Source organism: Pongo abelii, chromosome 2 (genome assembly GCF_028885655.2).
Source record: "Pongo abelii isolate AG06213 chromosome 2, NHGRI_mPonAbe1-v2.0_pri, whole genome shotgun sequence".
Lineage (NCBI taxonomy): Eukaryota > Metazoa > Chordata > Mammalia > Primates > Hominidae > Pongo > Pongo abelii.
The window spans coordinates 130958322-130978625 of record NC_085928.1 but is presented as its reverse complement, the minus strand read 5'-3'; the positions used below and the strand labels follow the sequence as shown (position 1 = coordinate 130978625).

At 43.9% G+C, this 20304-nt stretch overlaps 1 long non-coding RNA gene across 6 annotated transcripts in view; it reads right to left on the bottom strand.

Moving 5' to 3' along the window:
- Window positions 1-428: 428 nt before the first annotated feature.
- Window positions 429-20304, bottom strand: part of LOC129058611 (uncharacterized) — a 35688-nt gene continuing 15812 nt past the window's right edge. Inside the window, exons 3-7 of one of the 6 annotated variants that reach the window (XR_010139224.1) lie at window positions 18990-19631; window positions 18836-18901; window positions 17271-17379; window positions 12188-12273; window positions 429-1550 (exon numbers count right to left, since the gene is read on the bottom strand). This is a non-coding gene — a long non-coding RNA (uncharacterized LOC129058611). Of the gene's footprint in view, window positions 1551-11287; window positions 12274-13287; window positions 13376-17270; window positions 17380-18835; window positions 18902-18989; window positions 19632-20304 lie in introns of those variants that run through there. The other 5 variants (XR_008523841.2, XR_008523840.2, XR_010139223.1 and 2 more) reach the window with 5 other exon arrangements.

Below are 20304 nucleotides of genomic sequence, written 5' to 3'. Positions count from 1 at the left end.
TCCAGACCACTCAAACATTCTCCATATTAGCAGAAAAGCTATTTCGCTTTCTTAACATTTATATGTTCACTCAAGCAGCACTTTTAATTTCCTTCAAGAACTTTTCCTTTGCATTCACACTTTTTAACTGTTTGATACAGGAGGCCTAGCTTTTGGCCTGTCTCAGCTTTCAACATGCTTTCCTCACTAAGCTTCATCATTTCTAGCTTTTGATTTTTATTATTATTATATTATTATTACATATTATTATATTATATTATATTATTATTATTAATAAATCCTTTTCCTTCATGCAATTAGCTTTTGATTTAAATTGAGAGACGTGAGACCCTTCCTTTCATTTAAATACTTAGAGGCCATTGTGGGTTATTAATTGGCCTAATTTTTATATTGTTGTATCTCCGGGAGTAGAGAGGCCTGAGAGGGAGAGAGATGGGGGAATGGCCAGTTGGTGGAGCAGTCAGAACACACACAACATTTATCAATTAATTTCACTGTCTTATATGAGTGCAGTAAATGGTACCCCAAAACAGTTACAATAGTAATATCAAAGATCACTGATCACAGATCACCAAAACAGATATAGTAATAATGACAAAGTTTGAAATATTGTGAGAATTACCAAAATGTGACATGAAGATAGGATGTGACATGCTGTTGGAAAAATGGTGCCTATAGTCTTGTTCAATGTAGGGTTGCCACAGACCTTCAATTTTTAAAAAAACAAAACAAATCACAATATCTGCAAAGCACAATGAAGTAAGAAGCACAATAAAACAAAGTGTGCCTTTGTTTTATCACCAATCTCTCATGTAAAGGGTTATATAGATCTATCTCCTATCCTCCTATACTGTGACAATATGACTAACACCCGTCCCCTGAAAGGTAGAGCCTATCTCCCCTCTGATATGGTGTGGCTCTGAGTCCCCACCCAAATCTCATATTGAATTGTAATCTCCAGTGTTGGGGGAAGGGCATGATGCAAGATGATTGGATCATGGGGGTGGATTTCCTCCTTGCTGTTCTAGTGATAGTATGTGAGTTCTCACGAGATCTGGTTGTTTAAAAGTGTGTAGCACTTCCCTCTTCTCCTTCTCTCCTGCTCCACCATGGTAAGACGTTCCTGCTTCCCCTTTGCCTTCTGCCATGATTGTAAGTTTCCTGAGGCCTCCCCAGCCATGCTTCCTGTAGAGCCTGTGGAACTATGAGTCAATTAAACCTCTTTTCTTTATAAATTACCCAGTCTCAGGTAATTCTTTATAACAGCATGAGAACGGACTAATACACCCTCCTCTTGAAACTGTGTGTCTTATAACTGCTCCAGGAAATAGAATATGGTTGTAGTGTTGCTGTGTGGCTCTTGAGGTTAGATCATAAAGGACTCAGGGTCTCTCACAGGCTGCATTCATCCTCAATGTTTAACCCAGGGAGGATCTGCTTCCAAGCTCGCTCACATGAGTCAGTACCTTGCTGTTGGCTGCAGACATCAGTTCCTTGACACGTGGGCCTCTCCATAGGACTACTCACAACATGGAAGCTTGCTTTTCCCACTAGAGAGAGAGAGAGAGAGAAGCTGCAGTCTTTTAACAACCTAATCTCAGAAGTGACATCCATCACTTTGGCCATGTTCTATTTGTTAGAAGCCGGGTCACCAGGTCCAGCCTACACATAAAGGGAAGAAATTATACAAGGATATGAACACCAGGAGCAAGATGCCTGGGGCCATTTTAGCGGCTGCCTGCCTGCACCACAGCTTCCTTTTTTTTTTTTCTTTTAGAAACTGGGTCTGGCTCTGTCACCCAGGCTGGAGGGCAGTGGCAAATCATAGCTCATTGCAGGTTCGAACTTCTGGGCTCAAGCAGTCCTCCCACCTCAGCCTCCCAAATAGCTGAGACTGCAGGTATGAGCCACTGAGCCCAGGCAACAGCTTTCTTTATTGATCCTTTCAACTGGGCATTGCTGTGCCCATTGTACAGATGCACACACTTAGGCACACAAGGCTAAGAGATGGGATTACACATGGTAAACAGGTAGTGGAATATATTTCAGTATAAATGTTCTGGCTGCTTTGCCTCCTCAGGAACTTCAATACCAGGAATGATGTGCTGTAGAGGACACAGGTTCCATCCATATATTTAAAACTCTCAATAACTTTTCTAAACTTACTATTTAGCTAAAAGATTCCAGGTTCATGTAGTCCTAAGCCTTCCCCTCCTCTCTATTTTGAGGCTGCAGGACCATGAAAAACACTGATAGAATTTCTGGGCCCTTCTCCACCCTGACTGCACTTGTGGAGATCTGAAAAGTACTGTTGCCCAGACCACACTCCAAATCCATAATATCAGAATTTCTGGAGGTGGGACCCAGGCACCGAGATTTTCATTAAAAAAAGAAAAGAAAAAGTTTCCTCAAATGTCTTTTTGTCTTATGAAAAAAATAACTTAAAAAAAATTAAATAACTTAAAAATTCCCTCAAATGTCTTTTTGTCCTTTAAAAAAAAAAACCAATAAAAATAAAAAAGATTTTTTAAAAATGCTCCCCAAATGATTCCAATGTGCATTCAATGTGATAGCACCACCAAAGATCTCAGTAAAATGTAGAATCAGAATGACTTGGCAGGTCTGGGCTGGGGTCTAGAATCTACACGTCCAACAAGTTCCCCATTGATGCCAGAGCCACGGGTCTGCGGACCACATCTTGAGGATCATCGTTTTAGGGCAGTGGTTTGCAATCTTGGCTGCACATTGGAATCAGCGTGGAAGCTTGAGAAATGCTGATATCTGAAGTGCAGTCCTATAAGTCTGTATTCCATTGGTCTGGGTTGAGGCCTCAGCATCAGGAGGCCCTCAGGTAAATCCAGCATGCAGCCAAGGCCATGAACTGCTGCTCTGCCTGCCTACTGAGGTCTCCCATCACTGCTTCCCTAAGTCTAGCCCCTGCCACCCCCACACCCGGCCTCCACTCCCAGACTGCATCTTCTCCCACCCCCTTTCCTCCCTGATGCTCTTCCCCACATACGCAGCTGCCTTTAGTGTGGTTTAACAGCAGCAAGGTAGGCCCCCAGGTCCCCTGATGTCTTTTTCCAGGTGCGGAGAATTCCACCATGAGCAATTCATCTCTGTGTGTTGAGCATCACTCTGTCCTTGGGGGCCTGTTAAGAATGTAACATTCCCTTGGGAGGCCGAGGCGGGCGGATCACGAGGTCAGGAGACTGAGATCATCCTGGCTAACACCGTGAAACCCCGTCTCTACTAAAAATACAAAAAAATTAGCCGGGAGTGGTGGCAGGCGCCTGTAGTCCCAGCTACTCGGGAAGCTGAGGCAGGAGAATGGCGTGAACCCGGGAGGCGGAGCTCGCAGTGAGCTGAGATAGCGCCACTGCACTCCAGCCTGGGCGACAGAGCGAGACTCCATCTCAAAAAAAAAAAAAAAAAAGAATGTTAACATTCCCAAGAAGGGTAGCACATTACATCTCTAACAAATCACAAAATGCTCCTACCTGGCTTCCCTAGTCTCTCTCATCCAATCTCCAAAATGTAGCCAGAAGGCTCTTTCTAAAATGTAAAATCAAATTACACCCTTACTTAAACCCTCCAGTAGTTCCCATTGATTTTTTTATTTTATTTTTTATTTTTGAGACGGAGTCTCACTCTGTCACCCAGGCTGGAGTGCAGTGGCACAATCTTGGCTTACTACAACTTCCTCCTCCCAGGTTCAAGGGATTCTTCTGTCTCAGCTTCTCAGATAGCTGGGATTACAGGTGTGCACCACCATGCCCAGCAAATTTTTGTATTTTTAATGTATTTTAATTTTGTATTTTCACCGTGTTGGCCAGGCTGGTCTCAAACTCCTGACCTCAAGTGATCTGCCTGCCTCAGCCTCCCAAAGTGCTAGGATTACAAGTGTGAGCCATTATGCCCAGCCCCCATTGCTTTCTTTAGGGCACTCCAGCCCATCTCTCCCCTTCTGCAGCCGTCTGTTACCTTTACCACCTTTAGCCACCTGTTACCTTTACCAGCCACATTCCAGTCACTAGGTCCTATGCAGTTCCAGAACCTGCCCTGCTCCCCTAGCCTTTGCTCCTGCTCCTGCCTGTGCTTCTGAGGCCAACTCCTCCTGCAAGACTCGGCAAAACTGGCCTTCCTGAAGAGCCTCCTTGATCCTCATACCCCAAACCCAGTAGTGAGATGAGAAGAACATCCTCAGATGGCAGGCCCAGGAGCCTACTAACCTGCTCCTCTGTGTCCACAGTGCCTAGCCCTGTACTCACACAATGCTTGGGAAGGAAGGCAGGGAGGGAGGAAGTAAGCTGGGCACTTAAATGGAGAAGAGGGAAAATTACGAAAGGAAGATAAAGAGAAGAAAAAGGGGAATGAGATGCCTTCCCGGCAGACATCCTGCTTCAGCGCTTTGTTGGGTCATTTCATTCTGGGCCTTCAGGATGACAATTTCTTCTTTGCAAAGCATCCTATAGGTGACAGTGCTCTGGCCTAGGCTCCAGGTTCTTGAAGGGTCACTTGAAAATGAAAAGATGATTCAACAAACTTTCTTGCCAAACCCATCCTCTCTGTCTGATAACTCTCAGAAAACCCCAGTCGGCCAGCCACGGTGGCTCATGCCTACAATCTCCAGTACTCTGGGAAGCTGAGGTGGGAAGATCACTTGAGGCCAGGAGTTCAAGACCAGCCTGGGATGCATAGTGAGACTTCATCTCTACAAAAAATTTAAAAATTAGCCAGGCACAGTGATGCGCACCCGTAATCCTAGCCACTTGAGAGGCTGAAGAGGATTACTTGAGCCCAGGAGTTCAAGTTTACAGTGAGCCATGATCACACCACTGCCCTCCAGCCTGGGTGACAGAGTGAGACCCTGTCTCTGTATACATATGTACATAAAATAAAAGACCCCAGTCCTAATTCAAAATAATGACTCAGGAAATAAAAATGTGCACACCCTTAAGATTATTGACCCCTGATCTTTGGGGGCTATGTCTCTAGAAGGCTGCTTCTCTGCCAGCTTGGAGTTGGATCCCAAAGGAAGATGAAGTTAATGTTATTTCCTTGTGACTTTTCTCTCTTCTCGCCTCCTCTCCATTCTCCCTTTTCTCTCTCTTTGTACATTCCACCCCTTCTCTCTCCATAGCGCTGGCTTCTTTTCAATGTTTCTTGGTATAATTTGATTAAATTAGAGCCTTAGCCTTGTTTTGCACATACCCACATGTCCAGCTTTGAAAATCCCAGCTTGGAACATACCCTGTCCTGCCTAGGTCAGCCGCCCTTGGTCTGCTTGTCTGCCAAAGCTACCCATGATGGATGAGAGGGGCATTCTTGCCACTCCCACTAGCACACTGGGTGTGTGGGCTGTTGCTAGAGAGCCTGTTGTAATGCAAGTGAATGAGAGTGACATTGAATCCCCTCTAATACAGAACAAAAGCCAATCATTTGATAATTATGATGCTTTAACTGTCCTTAGTAATAAACAACTAGTTACTTTTGCATAAAATGAATCGAGGTAGGCCAGGTGCAGTGGCTCATGCCTGTAATATCAGCACTTTGGGAGGCCGAAGCCGGCAGATCACTTGTGGTCAGGAGTTCAAGACCAGCCTGGCCAACACGGTGAAACCTCATCTCTACTAAAAATACAAAAATTAGCTGGGCATGGTGGCACACGCTTGTAATCCCAGCTACTTGGGAGGCTGATGCAGGAGGATAACTTGAACCTGAGAGGCAGAGGTTGCAGTGAGCTGAGCTGAGATTGCACCACTGCACTCCAACCTGGGTGACAGAGCAAGACTCCATCTCTGGAAAAAAAGAAAAAAGAAGAAGAAGAAGAAGAAGAAAGGCGGGGTGCGGTAGCTCACACCTATAATCCCAGCACTTTGGGCCTAGGTGGGAGGATCCCTTGAGCCCAGGAGTTCGAGACCAGCCTGGGCAACAAAATGAGACCTGTCTCTACCACAAATACAAAAATTAGCTGAGCAAGGTGGCGTGCACCTGTGGACCCAGCTACTCCGGAGGCTGAGGTGGGAGAATCACTTGAGCCCAGAAATTCAAGGATGCAATGAGCCATGATCACTCCACTGCCCTCCAGCCTGGGTTCCAGAGTGAGACTCTTCTCAAAAATCAAAAAAAGAAAACAAAAAAGAATCACAATGTATTCCATGTATTCTAAACCAGAGACCTCAAATATGCATATAAAACACCTTTGAAAATATTAATATAATTAATGCTATGGTTCCTTTCATGAAGATGTTTAGGGACTTACTAGGGATAGACATTACTTTTTTTTTTTTTTTTTTTTGAGATGGAGTTTTGCTCTTGTTGCCCAGGCTGGAGTGCAGTGGCGTGAGCTTGTCTCACTGCAACCTTCACCTCCCAGGTTCAAGCGATTCTCCTGCCTCAGCCTCCCGAGTAGCTGGGATTACAGGCACCCGCCACCACACCCAGCTAATTTTGTATTTTAGTAGAGACGGGGTTTCACCATGATGGTCAGGCTGGTCTTGAACTTCTGGTCTTAGGTGATCCTCCCGCCTTGGCCTCCCAAATTGCTGGGATTACAGGCGTGAGCCACCGTGCCTGGCCAACATAACTTTACAAATACAGAATTTCTGAAATTCTAGCATAAGTGGAGTAGATGGTGTGATTTCTTATCATAGAGCACCAGGCAGGACATACTGGGTGCTCGGAAATAATAAAAGAGTTCATAGATTGAGAGAGTAGAAGGTGGGAATTGCCCAGCTGTCACACTGCATCGTCATCTGTTGTGTTTCCAGCTCACCTCTGAGCTCCTTGGACTGCAGTATAGTGCCTGACACACAGTAGGAAATAAATGTTTATTGAACTGAATTGCTTGTCTAATGGCTGAGCCAGTAAAGCAGATGTAAAAAGAAATTGCCCCACTCTGAAAACTCCCTTTGGATTTTTGCCAAAACTCTATTTCAGCACATTCTGTTAGGATTAAAGATACATTTACTCACAGGAAAAAATAAAATGGAAAGTCACTCTCTTTTTTCTCATTGTGTTAAAAAAAATCTTTTGAAATCATCCTCTGCCATTTCTTATCCATCAGCATTACATTAATAAGATATGTTGCTGTGAAAATGCCTCCTTTAAACACATCAAATGGATTAATGTTGGCACTTTATCAGGTACAATTTCTGTTTCTATAAAACATCTTTGGACACATAAAAACTACTTAAATGAGAAGGAGAAAACCCTTCCCTTTTCCCATCATTCAGTCGACTCTGCGGGAAAAGCTGACATTTCTAGAGGCTCCGGTTCTGTTCCCTCCTGTAGGAGCCATTGCGTTGTGAAGAGCCAGCTTCTTGCTGTGAATCCCTCTCTCGTCAAGGGCTCTAACAGCCTGGGGAGCCGGGCCGGCTGATTAACAGGGCTTTAGCCAGCAGGCACCAGGTGGAAGGATGAGAGGAAGGTAACAAAGGAGGGGCATGGAGCTGAGCAGGATTCACGCCTTGCAAATTGCTTGGAAAATTTTTCCAGTTCCTATCCTTGGAGGAAAAATAGGGCAGAAGCTAACTTGGGGTCATCCCGATGGACACCCAGAAACGCAGTCCAGCACACCTGTGTAAACCATTATTTCCTGGCATACTCCCCGCCGTGTTATTAATTCTTAGCTTCAGATGCACAAGGAATAACTAGGCTAGTGGTTCTCAAACTGTGGTCCCTGGACCAGCAGCGTCACCATAACCTAGAAACTTGCTAGATTTTTTTAATTGGGTGGATGCTACGGAGAGGCGCCATCATATATCTGTCACATGCCTTGTTTCTTTAATTATCAAAATAACACTTTCAAATAGATATTAGACCATCCTTAGGGACTGAACTGTGCCCCACCCCCATAAGTCGAAACTCTAACCCCCAGAACCTTAGACTGTAACTGTATTCAGAGCTGAGGTCTTTAAAAGGGTGATTAATTTAAAATGAGGCCATTAGGGTGGCACCTAATCCAATCTGACTGGTGTCCTTATAAGAAGAGGAAATTTGGACACACAGAGAGACACCAGGGATGTGTGTTCACAGAGAAAAGGCCATATGAGGACACAGAGGGAAGGTGACCATCTGCAAGGCAAGGAGAGAGACCTCAGAAGAAACCAGTCCCTTGATCTTGGAATTCCAGCCTCCAGACTGTGAGATACAAATTTCTGGGCCAGGCGCGGTGGCTCACGCCTATAATCCCAGCACTTTGGGAGGCTGAGGCGGGCACATCACCTGAGGTTGGGAGTTCGAGACCAGCCTGACCAACATGGAGAAACCCTGTCTCTACTAAAAATACAAAATTAGCCAGGCGTGGTGGCGCATGCCTGCAATCCCAGCTACTCGGGAAGCTGAGGCGGGAGAATCGCTTGAACCCGGGAGGCAGAGGTTGCAGTGAGCCGAGATCGTGCCATTGTACTCCAGCCTGGGCAACAAGAGTAAAACTCCATCTCAAAAAATAAATAAATAAATAAATAAATAAATAAATAAATAAATAAATTTCTGTTGTCTAAGCCACCTAGTCTGGAATTTTGTTATGACAGCCTCAGCAAGCTAATATAATGGGCAATAAAGTGTTTCTCTGGAGAACCCTGATCCAACCATTTTTTACAATCCAGACAATCAAGATAGCTATACCTAACTCTTACCCAATACTCACTGTTAGGTACTTTGCAAGTGCATGTCATTTAATTGCCACCATATAGGTCCCATGAAAAGCCTCATTTGACAGATGAGGCACTGAGTCTTAGAGAGAGGAGAAATGATTTGCCCAGTTCGGCCCAGCCGGCAAATGGTAGAGGAGGGTTTTGAAATCAAGCAGCTAGAGCCCAAGGTTTGTGTATGAACCACTATTCTCCACAGCCTCCCCTGCGGGCACACCTGTGTGAATACTTCAAGTTCATTGTGCAGTGTTCTGTAGCAACTCATGGGCATCAGTGTCACTCTTATCCCACTTTTACAGATAAGAAAACTGAGGCTTAGTAAAAATGAAGGGAATGCACTCAGCTTGCAAATTACAGAGCAGAGAATTAAGCCAGGGACCTTTCCTTTCACTGAACAGACTTCTACCAGGGAGTCTTAGTTATTCCCAGGTACATTTGTGTTTTCATAGGACATTCCTGAAAGACTTCAGGAGAGTACATCTTTGAGGGAAGAATTTAACAAGAAGGAGGAGAGTGTCATTAATAATATAATAATTATTATTGTAATATATCACACGTCTTCTGTGAGCCCAGCACTGCACTAGGGACTGGATTTTCTCACACATTTTGTGTCTTAGTTAGACACAAAATGCCATGGCATCTACAGTCTCTGCAGCCGTAGAAAGGGGCAGTTAGCCAAATAAAGGAGTCAGGTTGCCAGATAAATCCTGACTCCCCAACTCACGAGCTAGAAGACCTTGGACAATTTACAGAACCTCCACATGCCTCAGTTTCGTCATCTGTAAAATGGGGGTGATTGTGATAATAACAGCTTCTGTCTCCTAGGCTTGTGAAGAGTAACTGGGTTAATATAGGCAAGGGGCTTAGAATTGCACCGGGCCAGTGGCAAAAGCTTTTGTGAGTATCTCCTGCTATTATTATAAGATGGACTGAAACACACACATGCCTCTGGTCGCTTGTCAAACAAATTTTCAGGGATCTTCATTTCAGCCTCAGGTTGTCGAGAACTGTTCCAACAACTAAGGATGAGCTCTATGCAAGTCCGTGTAAGTTCATTTCTGAGTGCAATGGGGAAGAGCAATGGGGAGAAGATGGTTTTACATGTGCATGATGTGTCCACAATTATCGCTTGCCAAACCCAGCCTTGACAATTATTAATAGTAAATAGTATTCTATTAAACTACAAATATCCCCCAATTTTCCCTGTCACTTTTCTGCCAAGCCCCTGTCAAAATGCTCAGTCTCATTAATAACAATAATGATAATGATAATAACATGAGTTGCCCAGTATATATTAAAACCATAAGCCAACAGTAACAACAGAACAATTTGAAGGTTTATTTTGCAGGCATCATGTTTGTTAGTGATGTTGTTATTGACCATAACGGAAGAGCAGTTCCGTACTCTCAGTGAAGAGATAAGGGCAGAGAAACATTTGGACATGCACAAAGGCCCACATCCAATGATACTCATTATTCATTGCAGCACTGGCAGTAACCTCAATGTCCATCAAAAAAAGACTGAGTGAATAAAATTATGGGACAACCGTATGGTGGAATGAGATGCAGTTATAGAAAAGAATGAGATGTATGTAGTCATACTGATACAGAACTCTCTGAGATAAGTGATACATAAAAAGGCAAAACACACTTTAAATGGGTGAATTGTACAATATGTGAATTATATCTCAATAAAGCTGTTATTTTGTTTTTAAAGAAAGTCACAGAAGTGTGTTGTGTGCTACCATTTGTCATTTTAAAAGTGCCTATATGTGAGTACCAATGTCTGTATTGACTATCTTGGTGGATAAGCAAGAAACTGAAACCTTCTCTGAGAGGGGAATGACAGTTAAGAGTAGGAGGGAGAGTTTATTTTTACTGTAATCCGTGTGCAATTATGATTTTTTCTGAAATCATGTTAAAGTAGTTCCCACTCAATCAAGATAGTCATTCTGCAACACAGAGAAAAGGAAAGGAGGAATAAATATGTATTGAATGATACAGAGTGCTGGGCACTGTTCTAAATCATGCAATCATGTACGCCCACAAGATACGTATTATTGGTTATTATTATTCCCATTTTACAGAGGGGCAAAGTAGCTTCCCTGCACCAGGTCTCACAAGTGGGAGGTTCAGCCAGTGAAATCTGCTGAAATTCACCAGCTGCTTCTCCAGCTTCTTTGGATTTCTGGAATCTTAGAATTTGAAACTCCCCAAAGAAGGGTCCTCAAGATAAAGCAGGCTAAAGTGTTTAAAAGGTAAAAACATCTCACAAGTAATTACCTTTTTTGTATTTATTTATTTTGGAGACAGAGTCTTACTCTGTCACCCATACTGGAGTGCAGTGGTGTGATTTCAGCTCACTGTAACCTCAGCCTTCTGGATTCAGGTGATTCTCCTGCCTCAGCCTCCCGAGTAGCTGGAATTACAGGCATGCACCACCACGCCCGGCTAATTTTTTTGTAATTTTAGTAGAGACAGGATTTCACCATGTTTGTCAGGCTGGTCTTGAACCCCTGACCTCAAGCGATCCACCCGCCTTGGGCTCCCGAAGTGCTGGAATTATAGGTGTGAGCCACCGCACCCGGCCTTAATTTGTTAATTTTTAATTTTTGTGGGTATATAGTAGGTGTGTATATTTATGGGGTACATGAGATGTTTTGATACAGGCATGCAATATGAAATAAACGCATCATGAAGAATGGGTATCCATCCCCTCAAGCATTTATCCATTAAATTGCAAACAATCCAATCACAAGTAATTCTAAAACCCCCACTGAAACGTGACCTGCTGTATCTGCCAAGTTTGCTTAGGAAGCCACACTCCTGGACCCTGGCGGGTTGTCTGGGCAGCTTCCTCACAGCCATGAATCCATCTGGGCCTCCCCTGAGCCCCCTGTGAACAATGGGTGGGGGGTGCCCAGACTGTTGAGAGGAGTCTTCTTGCCAGGACCACAAAGAAGGTTTGCTTGAAAACGTACGGTAGCATCATGCCATTCACCCGTCCTCCCCCGGGGGCCATAAACAGGTGTTTAATTACAAGGCAGGTGGGAGACTTCAGAACCAGGGGTCAGCCATTCCATTGTTTGTGGAACTTCGTTACCAGAGAGCCACTAGATTGCACTGAAGATTGGCTGTGCACCTGGCAATTTGTGTTTCTCTGCTTGAGCTGAGTTGCTACACTGTTGAGAAGGAAACTTTTTTCTTGAAAAAGAGAAAATGCCAAGGGGGATAGCTGGCAGTGATTCTGAGCAAGTATAGTTTATCACTCAGCAGCAATGTTTAGCCAGTTCTGAAGGAGAAACATGTACTGAGCTGGGATCATGGAGTCTTAGCCTAATTTCTAGAACTGACATTCCCGGAGGACCTACTATGTGCCAGGTACTTTACACGTGATGTCATTGAGTCCTCAGCCCTGTAAGGAAGTGTTGAGGAAATTGCTGCTTTCAGCAAGCAGACCACCCAGAAGCTCCCAGGTTGATTCCAGACAGAGAGGGGCACCTCCATCAAAATTCCTGACTCCTGACTCACTGTTGTCACTGGCATCCTAGCATCTTTAGAAGTGGGGCTCCTCTGATCCTCAGCCTTCCTCTTACTCCTCTGTAGCTGAGACAAGCCTAGAATGTTCAAATAAGAGGGACTCAGTCAAGAAATGCAAAAGGAAAATAGAATTACATGAACCTAGAAACTGCGGTTTACAGGGTGCAGCCTATTTGATGGAACTCATAGTCACTTCTGTAGAAAAAGATGGTGCCTACTGTTTTCCCTTCTGTTCCCTCTTGGGTCCCCATTTGTTCATTCATTCATGCACTCACTTGTTCAAACAATATTTATTAAGGAGCTACTATGTGCCAGATACTGAAAATATAGCTTTGAACCAGACAGATAAGTCCCTGCCCTCCTAGAACTTTCATTCAGGTGGGGAGACAGATAAACAGATGTATAAATACATACGTAAAATAATCTCTGATGGTAACAGGTAGTATTGGGAAAATAAAATAAGGTGATGTGGTAGAAAGGAATCTTTGAAAGTCTTTACTAGCCAGCCATTTAAAAGCAATGTTCTCACAATTATTATACACACAGACATATATATGTGCACATGTACACACACATATGTATATATGTGCACACGTACACACACATATGTATATATGTGCACATACACACATATAGTCATCCCTCAGTATACTCAGGAAATCAGCTCCAGGGCCCCCACATACACCAAAATCAAACAGTCAGCCCTCCATATAAGCAGGTTTCACATCCCTCAAATACTGTATTTTTGGTCTATGTTTAGTTGAGACAAATCCATATATAAGTGGACCCATGCAGTTGAAATGCATGTTGTTCAGGGGTCAACTGTACATGTATACATATATACACATGCACGTGTATGTATACATGCATGCATATATATATATCTATTTTATAGATGAGGAAATTGAGGCTTAGACAGGCTAAGTGACTTGGTTAAAATCACAGTGGCAAAGTTTCCTCAAGTTTCTCTATAGAGACACAGGTTTTCTCACCATATCCTGGTGCCCAGATTGTCTTATTAAGGGTATGCTCGGACCCCTCCAGCTCTGTGAAATGCAACAGGCTGGATTAGCCTATGGCATCCCGCTCACCTAGGCACAGTGGCATAGAGCCTCTTGATGGTGACAACAGCTGCTGGGGATTTGTGTCATCCAAAAACCGAAAGCCCTCCAGGGAGACCTATAGATAAGGTAGGGATGCTTAGCTAGGGCCTTATGCACAATCCATGTTCAACAAAAGTTGGTGATGTTCCTATGTTCCCTGCTCAGAGCCATCTACTTTCACCCTTTCCTCCCTTCTCATAACAAAATAACAGATTGTGCTTTCTTAACCTCAGAGTGGCCCATCGTAGGAAGCACAGTGATATCCAAAGGCAGAAATTCAACCCAACCCAACCTATTGATTCTCTCTCCCAGGAATCTGAAACAGGAGTGGGGGTCTCCCAGATTTCCCGAGTGCCTGGAATTGTGAATGAAGGTCTGAAATGTCCTACAATATTTATCATTCCTGTCCTTGCTAAGACAGGAATTTTCTTTAAATTACAAAAGCTACCTGTCTTATAGTTTAAGCAAGCCAAAGGCAGTTTCTGTTGCTTGCAACCAAGAGAGTACCAAATAATATATAAAGCTATAGTGTAGTGGTCAGTCAAGCAGACAAAAAAAAAGCCAATACATAATCACAAAATGTGATAAAGTACCAGGACAAAAAAAAGAACAAGGAGCTTGGAAAGACTAACAAGGGAGGCCAGTTTTAGACTAGGTGATCAGGGAAAAGAGTTTAGGGGGATTACATTTAAATTGGAACCTTAAATATAGGGAGTCAGTCATTGGAAGAGTGGAGGAAAGACTATCGAGGCAAACAGAAAGCATGGAAAAATGTCTTGGAGCCGGGAAGAGCCGGCTCATTCCAGAGACAAAGGAAATGAGTGGGGCTGGAGCCCATGGAGAGAAAGTTCATTTCTGAGAGGATCCAGTACAGTTTTCCTCCTCTTGGTTGAAGTGGTGAATGTCTATAGTTTTTTTGCTCAAAAGTGGGCAAAATACATCTTAGCATTTAGCTGTACCATTGTGTGGGTGTGTGTGTGTTGCACAATAATGTGGAATCTCAATTGGGAATAGGCAAGTTTCTTTTCTTTTCTTTTTTTTTTTTTTTTTTTGAGATGGAGTTTCGCAGTTGTTGCCTGGGCTGGAGTGCAATGGTGCCCTCTCAGCTCACCGCAACCTCCACCTCCCAGGTTCAAGCGATTCTCCTGCCTCAGCCTCCCAAGTAGCTGGGATTACAGACATGTGCCACCACACCCGGCTAATTTCATATTTTTAGTAGAGATGGGGTTTCTCCATGTTGGTCAGGTTGGTCTTGAACTCACAACCTCAGGTGATCCACCCGCCTCAGCCTCCCAGAGTGCTGGGATTACCGGCATGAGCCACCACACCCAGCCTTCTTTTCTTTTCTTTTCTTTTTTTTTTTTTTTTTAAGATAGGGTCTTGCTCTGCTGCCCAGGATGGAGTGCAGTGGCATGATCACAGCTCACTGCAGCCTTGAACTCCTGGGCTCAAGTGATCCTCCCACCTTAGCCTCCCAAGTAGCTGGGACCAACAGGCACATGATACCACACCTGGCTAATTTATTTTTTATAGAGGTGAGGTCTACATCTCTACAGGCTGTTGCCCAGTGGCTGTTGCCTGGGCTCAAGTGATCCTCTTGCCTTGGCCTCCCAAAGTGCTGGGATTATAGGTGTGAACCACTGTGCCTGGCCAAGTTATTTTTCCATATCATATGATTTTAGCACCTGCTTACAGGAACCCCTGGTAGACTAAGAACTTAATTTCTTCAGTATTAACTTGGATAAATCAGATAATAAAAAAATGTGTCTTGGGCTTCGGTAGATTCTCGACAGCCTGGGCATATAGCGGTGTGTGTATTAGGTGGTGGAGGAAGATGGGAATGTGTAGAGGCAGGATGCTGGAGAGAACTCTTTCCTACCTGCACCCTCTCTGCCCACTCCTGGTCAGTTCAATGCCTGGGGACGTATATTAGTTATCTGTTGCTGTGTAGCAAATGACCACACATGTAGCAGCTCAAACAACACCCACTTATTAGTTTATAGGTCTGTGGGTTAGGAGTTGGGCACAGTGTGGCTGGGATCTTGCTGAAGGCATCACAAGGCTAGAATCCAGGTATTGGTTGGCATGTTTCTCACCTGAGCCTCATGATCCTCTTTCAAGCTCACTGGTTGTTAGCAGAATCCATTTCTTTACGGCTATAGGACTAAGGTTTCCATCCACCTCTCTTCATTGGTAGTTCACAGCATGAATGTTTGCTTTTCTCCAGCCAGCTGGAATGTGTCTCACTGTATCCCGTTCGGCTACCAGGTGGAGTAAACTCTCTGCATTTAAAGGGCTCATGTGATTAGGCCACCAGATGATCGCCCCATCTTAAAATCGACTGATTAGTAACTAATTATATCTGCAAAATCCCTTTGCCATATAAAGTAATACGACCAGCTGGACGCAGTGGCTCATGCCTGTAATCCCAACACTTTGGGAGGACAAAGCAAAAGGATTGCTTGAGGCCAGGAATTTGAGACTAGCCTGAGCAACATAGCAAGACTTCATCTCTATAAAAAATAAAAAGTTAGTCAACTGTGGTGGTGTGCTCCTGTAGTCCTAGCTACCCAGGAGGGAGGTGGGAGGACTGCTTGAGCCCAGGAGTTTGAGGCTGCAGTGAGCTGTGATCATGCCATTGCATTCCAGCCTGGATGACAAAGTAAGACCCTGCCTCAAAAAAAAAAAAAAAAGGTTACATAACCACAGAAGTAACACTCAGGGGTGGAGATCGTGAGCTTTCTTAGAATTCTGCCTGCCACAGACTGTCACAGCTGTTTTCCAACTCCTACAGCCTCTACTCTGTACAGTGACTTAATGGAAGGATCTAGTCTCTTTAAGCATTCAGCTAAAAAATAACTTCCTTTCCTCCTTACCTCCCCCATACCTATTACTCATTGTATTAATTCCCTTTGGCTGCCATAACAAATTACCATGACTTAGTCGCTTAAAACAAACAAACAAAAAACACAGAAATGTAAGTCTGGACATGGAAGCTCACCTTGGTAATCTCAGCACCTTGGGAGGCCAAGATGGGAGGCTCTGAGTTCAAGATCAGCCTGAGCAACACAGCTAGACGCTGTCTCTACACAAAACTTAAAAATAGTCGCTAAGGCGCAGTGGCTCATGCATGTAATCCCAGCACTTTGGGAGGCCGGGGTGGGCAGATTACCTGAGGTCAGGAGTTCGAGACCAGCCTGACCAACATGGAGAAACCTCATCTCTACTAAAAATACAAAATTAGCCGGGCTTGGTGGTACATGCCTGTAATCCCAGCTACTCGGGAGCATGAGGCAGGAGAATCACTTGAACCCGGGAGGCAGAGGTTGCAGTGAGCTGAGATTGCGCCATTGCACTCCAGCCTGGGCAACAAGAGTGAAACGCCGTTTCAAAAAAAAAAAAAATTAGCCAGGCATGGTGGCTCACACCTGTAGTCTCAGCTACTCAGGAGGCTGAGGAGGGAGGATCTCTTGAGGCCAGGAGTTTAAAACCAGCCTGGGCAACAAAGCAAGATTCCTCACTCCCACCTACAAAAAAATTTAAAAAAATAAATAAAAATGAATGTATTCTCTCACAGTTCTAGAAACCTGAAGTCTGAAATCAAGGTATTGGCAGGGCCACATTCCCTACAGCAACTCTGTGGAGGTTCCCTGCCTCTTCCAGCTTCTGGTGGGGACAGGCATTTCTTGGTTTGAGGCTGTATCACTCCAATCTCTGCCTCTGTCTTTACATCACTTTCTCCTCTGTGCAGGTCTGTGCCCAAACTCCCTCTGCTTCTCTGATATAAAGATACACATGATTGCATTAGGGCGCATCTTGGTTATCCAAGATAAGCTCCTCTCAAGATCCTTAACTGCGTCTTTTGCTGTATAATGTAATATTGTTTGCCATACAAGGTAATATTTACAGGTTCTGGGGATGTGCATGTGGACATATCTTTTGGTGGCCAGTTTTTAACCTACCATACCTACCATTCCCCACTCTCATAATCTGGGTACCAGTATCCAGTTGTCAGATGGCAGGTGTTTGTGACATCTTTCCCTGTTGCTCACTCTGGGATGCTGAAGAGGCTGTGTTTCTCTCATTGCCACAAAAAAGAAATAAAAAATTTATTTGATACCAAATGTGATGTCTTATGCAACGACCCAATCCTCGCAATTATGCAACCACCCAATCTTCGCAATTCCCAAAGACAAATCACCTCAGGTTCTAAAACTCTCTTTTTGTGAACGTCTATCTTATCTCCTTCAGACCAGCTTTGAACCTGGAGAGCAAATGTCTGCATAGATCATGCAAGCAAGGTCTTCGCCAGGTTCCTGGATACCACAGGGAGACTTGAGGACTAGACCCTTCTGTTTTGAAGGTTGTTTTGTTTGTTTGTTTGTTTGTTTGTTTGAAATGTAAAACCAGAGCTAGCTACAGGTCTCTCCTGCCTTTTTTTTTTTTGCATTTGATACTTTTTAATCTAAAATATTCATCGTGGGCCAAGTGCAGTGGCTCACGCCTATAATCCCAGCACTTTGGGAGGCCGAGGCAGGCAGATCACTTGATGTCAGGAGTTCGAGACCAGCCTGGCCAACATGGTGAAACCCTGTCTCTACTGAAAAAGAAAAATACAAAAATTAGCTGAAAGTGGTTGTGCATGCCTGTTATTCCAGCTACTCAGGAGGCTGAGGCAGGAGAATTACTCAAACCCGGGGGGCAGAGGCTCCAGTGAGCCGAGATCACGCCACTGCACTCCAGCCTGGGTGACAGAGTGAGACTCCATCTCAAAAAAAAAAATTAATAATTAATTAATAATTAATTCAATATTTATTGTGGTTTAATTTAAAGGTTATGTCTTAAGAATAAAAAAGCCCTAAAATTAAAATGATGCATATAGATTATTTTTTCAACTCATTTCACAATTTGTGATTTGTAAGTACTCTTAAAATGTGATAACTTCTAGTTAAATTTGGGATCTGATTATCCATATCTACCACCTGGAAAGTTTCTGTATGAAGAATTCTAAGAATAATGAGAAGAAATGAGTCTACATTGATTAATCACCATGTTCTACAAAAAGCAACACACTCCCTATGTAGATCTTTGCAAGGAATTCTGGAAAATATGGGCTATTACATAAAATGAGGGCAGAATAATCTTAGAAAGAATGTTCCCTCTCAGTTGCAACTGCCTGTTAGTTTACCTGACATGGTATCATTTTCAATGCTCAAGACATATTTATTTTTATGACAGACTTTAAAATATTGTTTGAGAAACATATCATATAAAAAGAGTGTATATAATATATATGTGCAGTTTAAGATTAATAATAAAATGAACATAAAGCATTTTTTAAAAGAAAGTAGCAGTAAGCGTAGAACGGCTTAATATCACTGGGGTATGAAATATTTGACATTCTATTGTGGAAATGCTAACACACAAATTATCCTTGTTCATTTTTTATTGCTGTAGCTCTATATTTCCTCACATAATGCTGTGCAAACATTTTATCAGAAATGGTAGAGGAAAGAAAACCCATTGTTAACCATACCTGATAAAGTAATTTGGTTGCTGATAAAACAGCCTTTGCAGTTGGATGGTTATGTTGTTTTCTATACTGAACAAGAGGCAAGAATAACATATTGAGGGTGGTTACAAAAAAGCGAAGTGGAAGTTAAAAAAGCAATATGCCATAATATTTTTACCTCCCTGGTTTCTTCCATTTGAACCCCATCATGAAAATATCCAAGTGGTGGCCGGGCGCGGTGGCTCGTGCCTGTAATCCCAGCACTTTGGGAAGCCAAGGCGGGTAGATCACGAGGTCAGGAGTTCAAGACCAGCCTGGCCAAGATGGTGAAACCCCGTCTCTACTAAAAATACAAAAATTAGCCAGGCGTGGTGGTGGGCGCTTGTAATCCCAGCTATTCGGGAGGCTGAAGCAGAGAATTGCTTGATCCCGGAAGGCAGAGTTTGCAGTGAGCCGAGATTGCACCACTGCACTCCAGCCTGGGTGACAGAGCGAGACTCTGTATTAAAAAATAAAAAGAAAAGAAAAGAAAATATCCAAGTGACATAGCCCACCGATAATCACAGACTTTCACACAGTCCACGAGGTGCTGGGATCTGATAGGTCGGGGGCAGGTGAGACAAAGAGGGAGGACACAGCTAGGGTCTGGCTCAAATACAAATCAGATCCTGGTGCCCTTCTGTCTGGAACCCAGGCTGCGTGGGGAAGCAGTTAAGGGGGCAGACTCGGGGCCAGACCACCTGAGCTGGAAGCCTGGCTTTCTGCCACTGATGCTATGTGGATGTGGGAGAGTTCTCCTCCTGTGCCTCAGTTTCTTCATCTGTAACAAGAAGAGGATAGTGATACCAGCCTGCGTTTATTGTGAAGCTGAAAAGAGTCGGCATATGTAAAGCCCTGGAAGAACACTGGGCCACAGTATGTGTGAGTTTGCGGGATTAATAGTTACAGGATCCCCAAATCCTTACCACACCTAAAAGACATGGCCTGCCCAGGCCCTGACTTCCTCTCCTCTCTTCTCATTGCACTTCAGCTTGACTGGCCTTCCTTCTTTACCTCAAACTTGTCAAGTTTGTCCCTGTTCCTTCAACCTGCAATGCTCCTCCAGGGCCCCTCAGGCTTCAGTTCAGTCACCTCCTCTTTACCCAGCTATCAACCAAACCCTGCCCCCTCCTCCCACCTCCAGCTGCTCAGTAGCACCTCACTCAGTGTTACTTCCTTCATTGCACTTATCACTGTTTGAAGTTATTGCATTTATTTATGTACTTATTAACTGTGTGTCTCCCCAGCAGGTGACCAATTTGTCCCAATTTGCCCAAAACTTTTCCAGTTTTAACTCCCATGTGCTGAGACTTCCTTCAGTTCCAGGCAAACTGGGGCAGTTCTGGTCACCCTACTCGAGTGTAAGCTCTCTGAGGTCAGAGATTTGCCTTATTCACCTCTGTGTCTGGTCCCTAAACAGTACCTAGCACATAGTAATACCTCGGTACGTATTT